The following is an 8,160-nucleotide window of genomic DNA, read 5'->3' as shown; positions in this document are numbered from 1 at the left end:
TACTCATCAAGCATTGATTCTTGCAAGAGTGATCAATGTCTGGTTCTTCCTCTCAACTACACCATTTTGTTGAGGAGTATATGTTGTGGAGACCTCATGTTTGATTCCAACTTCATCACAATAAGCTTCTATGTTTGTGTTGTCAAACTCCTTCCTATTGTCACTTCTTATCTTCTTGAGCTTCACTTCAAATTCATTTTGTGCTCTCTTGGCAAACTTCTTGAAGCAAGATGCAACTTCAGATTTATCATGAAGGAAGAATACCCATGTATACCTTGAATAATCATCAACAATCACAAGACAATAAAGATTTCCTCCTAAACTCTTGTATGTTGTTGGTCCAAATAAATCATGTGAAGGAGTTCTAGCACTCTTACGGTTGACATGAAAGCTTTTGTTGAATGGGTATTTGCAACTTGCTTGCTGGCTTGACATGCACTACAAAGCTTGTCCTTCTCAAACTTCACATCCTTCAACCCTCTCACCAAATCATTCTTCATTAGCTTATTGAGTGAGCTCATCCCAACATGAGCAAGTCTTCTATGCCATAGCCACCCAAGTGTTGTTTTGATGAATAGGCATGTCTTCAAGTTTGCATCTTGGGAAGGTGAAGTCCACTAGATATAGGTTGTTGTATCTAAATCCTTTGAATATCACATGATCATCATCCTTCTTGGATACAACAACCTCCTTCTCGGTAAACAAGCATTGGAAGCCAAGATCACACAATTGTCCAACGGATAGCAAGTTGAAACTCAATGAAGCAACATATAGCACATTAGAGATGGAATGATCATTTGATATTGCCACTTTGCCCAATCCTTTGACCTTGCCCTTTGAGTTATCTCCAAATGTGATTCTTTCTTGTCCATCTACTTCTTCATCTAGTGAGGTGAACATACGAGGATCACCAGGTCATATGTTGTGTGCAACCACTATCAATAACCCAATGACTTCCACCGGTCTTGTAGTTCACCTACACTACAAGAGATCAAGCTTTAGGAACCCAAACTTGTTGAGGGCCCTTCACCTTCTCAACAAGTGACTTTGCAACCCAAATTTTCTTAGGCCTATTCTTGTTGGGAGGACCTAAGAACATCACTTTCATCTTTCCACTAGAATCCTTTCTAAGCATGTAGTGAGCATTGAAGGCAAAAGGTCTAGCATGCTTGGGCAAGGGTTGTGGTGGTGGAGTTTGGCACTCATGAGCAAAGTGGCCTTCTTGTCCACACTCAAAACATCTCTTTGGCTTTGGCTTGGACTTATGTTGTTGTTGAGCTTGAGCCTTCTTCTCTTGATTTGCTAAGTACCCAATGCCACTTCTATCCATCTTCATGACGGTGTTCATAAGTAGCTCACTTTGAAGATGCTTGCCTCTAGTGAACTTGCTCAATCCAATCTTAAGATGCTCTTTCTCCTAACTTGAGCTTCTTGTTTTCTTCCTTGAGAGCATCATTGTTCTTCTCTTCCTTGAGCTTCTTGTTTCTCTCTTTGAGCTTCTCATTCTCAAGGATCAAACCATCATCATGAACAATAGTTTCTAGCACAATAGACTTGGTGGCTTTGAGTTCTTCAAGATCTTTCTTGAGCTTTTCATTGTCATTCTTGAGCTTGACAAACTCATCATAATCATCGGCTTCAACCACTTGCTTGCCCTTGCTACTAGAACTTTGCTCAATGCTCTCAATAATCAAGTCATCACATGATGTAGCTATATCAATCTTAACAACATCGTTAGTAGCATCATGTGGCTCATTGGATAAGAATTCTTGAGCAATAACAAGATTATCATGATTAACCTTAAGAGTAGTATATTCTTCTCTTAGCTTGTTGTGGCTAGTGATGAGCTCATTATGTGTCCTCTCAAGTTTATCATATTTTTCTTTAAGCTCTTTCTTAGAAGATTTGAGCTCCTTGAGTTTGGATGATTATAGCATCATTTGCTTCTCTAAGCTCAACACTAGCCTTTTTGGCTATATCACATTTTGCTAAAAGAGCATCATTTTTAGCCTCTAGCTTTTCATTCTTAGCTCTAGTTTTTATAATGATCTTAGTGTATTGTTTTAGCAATCTAGCAAGATCATCATAAGAAGGTGATTCATATTCATCATCATCACTATCGCTATCATCATCACTAGCATGCTCATCATCACTACTATCATCATTGTTCGATACCTTGCAGGTCACCCTTGGCCATAAGGCATAGGTGTGTAGAGGATGATGGCGGTGGTGGCGATGAAGATGATGAAGAGTTGATAACAATTGCGGCCACCTTCTCGTTGTCACTATCATCATCAGATAAGGCACTAGATGAATCAATGTCCATGAGCCAATCACCGACAATGTATGCCTTTCCACTCTTCTTCTTCTTATGGAAGTCCCTCTTCTTGCCATCTCTCTTCTTGTATGGCTTGTTCTTCTTCTTCTCTTCTTCTTCTTCATTGCTTGAGTCATCTTTCTTGCCCTTGTATTTGTTCTTGAACTTGTCTTTCTTGGGCTTAGTGCATTGGTGTGCTAGATGACCAAGTTCTCCTACAATTGAAGCAATCCATCTTAGAGATTGGCTTCCTTCTAGAGCTAGTGAAGAACTTCTTCTTGCCATCAAACTTGATGCCACTCTTGTTGAGCTTCTTTAGCATCTTGGCAGTCTTCTTCACCATGAGAGCAAGACTTTCATCATCAACTTCATCATCACTTGAGCTCTCATACTCAAGTCTTGCTTTGCCCTTCTCTTGGCTAGCTTTGAATGCTAAGTCCTTATCTTTCTTCTTGGTAGAGGATGAGCCTATCTTGTGGCGTGATGTGCTATGTACATCTCATGAGCATTGATCTTTCCTAAGATTTGTGTCGGTGTAGCGATGGAAAGATCACCTTGATGTAGCACGGTCACAATATACCCATATTTGTCAATGGGGAGGACACTCAAGATCTTTCTTACAACATCAGATGGTTGCATTTGAGTGAGTCCAAGCCCATTGACTTCCTCTACAAGAACATTCAAACTGTGAATACATTTCATTAGCACATTCCTTAGGAAGCATTTCAAAAGAGTTGAGCTTTTTCATGACAAGATGATAGCAGTTCCTCACGCTCACTCTTAGTTCCCTCATGGAGCGCACAAACGTCCGACCATAGTGCATGGGCGTCTTTGTGGTTCCTCACCCGATTGAACACATCTTTGCAAAGGCCTCTAAAGATGGTGTTTCGAGCCTTTGCATTCCACTTCTCGTAATTCACCTCATCGCCTTGTAGGTGAGTAGCATCCCGAGGTTTTGGGAAGCCTTGTGAGGCGGCTCTAAGAATACCAACATCTAGAGCTTCTAGATACGCCTCCATGCGAATTTTCCAATAAGGAAAATCATCTCCCTCAAAGATAGGAGGAGGTCCATCCCCGTGAGACGTCTTGCTCTAGGCGGTTAAGCCTAAAACATGAGCATGAGGCTCTGATACCAATTGAAAGGATCAAGATGCCTAAGAGGGGGGGTGAATTGGGCTAATTCTAAATTTATTTGCAATAATTAAATCCTATGGTTAGCCCAATTAACCCCTTGTGCCTAGAAAGTGCTTCTAATTATTCTACCGCACAAAAGACTTGCAATCTAAGTTCCAATCCTACTCTAGCATGGCAATTCTATGAATGTAAAGACAAGAATTGAATTGCTCAAAGTGAATGCTCAAAGTAAATATAGAAGGAGGAACGCGGCGATGTTTTGCCGAGGTATCGGAGAGTCGCCACTCCCCACTAGTCCTCGTTGGAGCACCCGCGCAAGGGTGTAGCTCTCCCTTGATCCGCGCAAGGATCAAGTGCTCTCTACGGGTTGATTCTTCGACACTCGGTCACGGTGAATCACCCACAACCGCTCACAACTTGAGTTGGGTCATCCACAAGCTCTCCGGATGATCATCAAGCTCCCAATCACCACCAAGTCGTCTAGATGATGGCGATCACCAAGAGTAACAAGCACGAACTCTCACTTGACCACGACAATCCTAATGAAAAGGTGGATGCACACTTTGCTACTCTTGATCTTCACTAATGAGGGCTCTCTTTGAGATTCTCAAATCTCAATCACCTCACTAGGACCTTGCTCTTCTTGACACTCTCTAAGGTGTTTCTCAGCTGTTGGAATGAGCAAATGCGAGCGGAGGTTGTATTTATAACACCGGCTGAAAAACAAACCGTTATGTGCCTCTACGGGGTGACCAAACGTTTCGGTCATGTTGACCGGATGCACCGGTTAGTACACCCCGAACTCTAGTGGTTAAGTGTTGATCGGACGCTGGACAACGTCTGATCAGCACTGATCGGACGCGTCCGGCCACGTTTTCCCTTCATTGGAACATTACTGATGTCAACCGGACTCTAGACCCCCAGCGTCCGGTCACTTGCTGAGCAGCATCCGGTCAGTAGCCGAAACCTGATCAGCGTCCGATCAGCATTGACCAGACGCGTCCGATCAGGATTCTCCCTCTTTGGGACCTTACTGGAGTCGACCGAATGCTGGCCCTCAGCGTCCGGTGACATGACCTTGCAGCGTCCGATCACTTCCAGACGCTTTCACCTTGGTCAAATGAACTGACCGGACCCTGAGCCAGCGTCCGGTCAGTATTTGACCCTCCATTCACTTCCAACTCTCGATCATATGTGTAATGAAGTTTGCTCCATTGGATCAAAGGGCTGTTGTGGAGCTACCTAGTGCTAGTTTTAACAAGTGTGCACCACACCTAACTCACTAGACTCACCTAGGTCAAGCTACCCATTCATACCCCCCTTATAGTACGGCCAAAGGAAAAACAAAGTCCTAAACTACTCTAAGTGTCTCTCCAAGTCCAATCGACACTTAGAACTAGTCCATCATTAACCTTGTCGTCCATCCTTTGAAAACCAAAACGATTTCCATCGTAGGGGCATAACAACCTTGATTGCCCATTCGATCTCCATTACCAGTGACCTGACTTAATTGTTTCTGCAAAACACACGTTAGTCACAGTAATCATGTATTGTCATTAATCACCAAAACTCAACTAGGGGCCTAGATGCTTTCATGGAGTAACTAATCATACTGTGCACCATATCCATCAGGGTACGATTGCGTCTTTCAGCTACTCCATTCTACTGAGGTTCGCCCGGTGTTGAATATTGGGCAACTATGCCATTCTCTTGTAAGAACCTTGCAAAAGGTTTAGGAACTTGGCCATATGGGGTATGCCGACCGTAGTACTCCCCTCCATGGTCGGACCTGACTATCTTAATCTTTAAATTGTGTTGGTTTTCAGCTTCTGCCTTAAATATCTTAAATTTATCCAATGCTTCTGTTCTTTCTTTGATTGGATAAATATAGCCATAACGGGAGTAATCATCTGTGAATGTTATGAACGAATTATAACCGTCCACACTCTTTACAGGAAAGGGACCACAGATGTCTGTGTGAATAATCTATAGAATTCCTGCACTTCGTTTGGCATCTTTCTTAATTTTCTTTACATACTTTCCTTTTATGCAATCTCTAGCATTGTTCTAAATCTGAGAGCTCTAATGGAGGAAGAATATCATTCTTAACTAGTCTTTCTATTCTCCCCCTCGAAATATGGCCTAAACGACAGTGCCATAATTTTGACAACGCATCGTGAGCTCTCTTTCATTTTCTGTTTACATCCGTAGACTGAGGATACATTCACATTATTGCATGCAATGTTCCCATCATCGCATACAACATTCTCATCATTATGTAGTGATAACAAATAAAGCTTATTTTATAAGATAGCAAGACCAACACATGCATCATTAAATGTTATCTTACATTTGCCATTTCCAAAATGGCAATCATATCCATCGTTGTCCAAACATGAAACACTAATCAAGTTCCTCTGTAATGAGGGAACATAAAGAACATCTCTAAGTATAAGTTTGAAACCATCAGCAAGCTCTAGAGAATGATCGCCAACGGCTTCAACTTTTGCTCGGACTCCATTTGTGACTTTAACGTGTCTTTCGCTTCTTTGCGTAGTCCTCGTCGAATCGAATCCCTGTAAAAAATTAGCAACATGAACAGTTGCACCTGAGTCAATCCACCAAGTAGATTTTGAATACTGTACATATAGGGATTCATTTATGAACGTAATAATGTTCTCACCTTTCTTTGCCATGATCATCTTTAGGTAATCAAGACAATCTTTCTTATAATGTCCCGTCTTCTTACTGTAGAGACATTGATCTTTCTCTACTATGAACTTGTTTTGCTGAGGCTGATGCAGCATGGGACCCTTTCCCTTTGACTTTGAGGAGAAGTTAGCATTAGGATTCATTTTCTTATTGTCTTTCAAATAATTGATAGAGCCACCATTGGCAGCTTTCATTCTCTCCTCTTCTTGCACACACATAGCCATGAGCCTCTCCATGTCCCATTTCTCGGGTTGTATATTGTAGTTGACAACAAAAGTGTCAAACTCTTTTGGCAAGGAAGCAAAAATCGGATGGATAAGTAACTCATCCTTGAGAGCCAGATCCATTGGTTTTAGCTTGGATGCCAAATTGCTCATCCTTAGTATGTGCTCTCTAATGCCACCATTACCTGAGTACCTCTTTGTTACCAGCTGCTTTATCAGCTGGGTAGCATATGTCTTTGAAGAGCCAGTGAACTGACTCTTTATTCTTTCGAGATACTCGGCGACGGTGTCACACTCGGGATTGAGCCCGCAATTACAGGCTCAATCGTGTTCTTTATCACAGCCAAACACTTCTTGTTGGCAGTGACCCACTTTCTATGCTCAAGGTCATAGGACATTCTTTGGGATGCAAAATCCCTCTCTCTGGTTGCCCAAGCGGCATCAGCCTCGTTTGTCTCCCTCACCAGTGTCCACAGGCTCTATGGGACATGGTGTGGTGACTACCCAGTCCACCTCAGCCAAGATGAAGGCTAGGTCGATCTTTTTCTTTCACTCAATGTAGTTATCACCTTTGAGAGTGAAGATTTCTTTGATACAACTCATCAAGTTGTATCCGCCTAAAAACACAATTCAAATAGAGTGAGAACATAAATAATAACAATAATAATTGCATGCCTTAGTTTCAATGTTGGTTAAAATTAAAACATACAATTGTTCTCTACACTAATTCTACATCACCGTTGGGCAGAAATAGAATTAATGCATGACAAAGCATCATAATATTTCCATTAATCAACATTGGTCAGAATAATAACAATATTATAATTAATTAAAACATATCTATTTTTTAAAATTAAATTCTCCCGTTGGTTTGAATTTAATAATGAAAATAATATCTTTAAATAAGCAGCGGAATAAATGAACTCATTTTCTTGAATTTTACCCATAGGAAAAATACTTTTTCTATTTTTTTTGAGCCAATTTCCATTTACCAATTTTCTGGAAAAAGAAAATGCGAAACTGGGCTCATTCTTTACTGTTTTGACCCAAAACCGGCAAAAAGCCGGCTCGACCCATCACTCCGCGCGCGCGCAGGCCGCACCCAGGCCGCAACCTCGGCCTGGGCCGGCAAAGTCGCGTTGCCGTGCGCGCCCGCCTAGGCTGTGAAATGGCCTGATCAATCTCGGTCGTCCGCACCCGTCGTAGGATCAAAACCGGCGACTGCCGTGGCGCCCTTGAACCCTAGCGCCATTCGGTCTTCACCTCTCTCTTTCTTTGCCGCTCTCTCTTCTCTCCTCACCACAGCGAGGCGAGTAGCGACCGAGCGGACGCAGCGAGCGGCGGGCAACCATGGCGCCGTTGCTGGCCCCCTTGTCGGCGTGCGCGCTCCCCAACGGGTGAGCACGCCGCCGTCGAGCGGCCTGGCCGCGGTGCCCCTTTGGCTGAGCCCAGCGAGCAGCGCCCCGGCTCGGCGTTCTTTTCCCCGCGCACTGGCGAGGCAGTATCGCTGCGCAGCGGTGAGGTAGGCCACCCTTTCCCCTTCTTCCCCTTCGGATTTGGTTCTCTTTTGGGATGGGGATCGAAGTTAAGGTTAGGGTTTTACTGTTTCTTTTTCCCGAATTGATTGCGGGTTTTAGAGTTCGGTTTAAACGTGAAACCGAGCCCTCCTTCTTCTTTCTTTAACCCAGTTAGGGTTAGGGTTCATTCGAACCCTCTTTTCTTTAACCCAGTTAGGGTTAGGGTTCAGCTTTCTTCCGAGACCCCTTCTTTTCT

This window comes from Miscanthus floridulus, chromosome 8 (assembly GCF_019320115.1).
Source record: "Miscanthus floridulus cultivar M001 chromosome 8, ASM1932011v1, whole genome shotgun sequence".
In the NCBI taxonomy this organism is placed as follows: Eukaryota; Viridiplantae; Streptophyta; class Magnoliopsida; order Poales; family Poaceae; genus Miscanthus; species Miscanthus floridulus.
Note: the sequence above shows the minus strand (reverse complement) of the source record.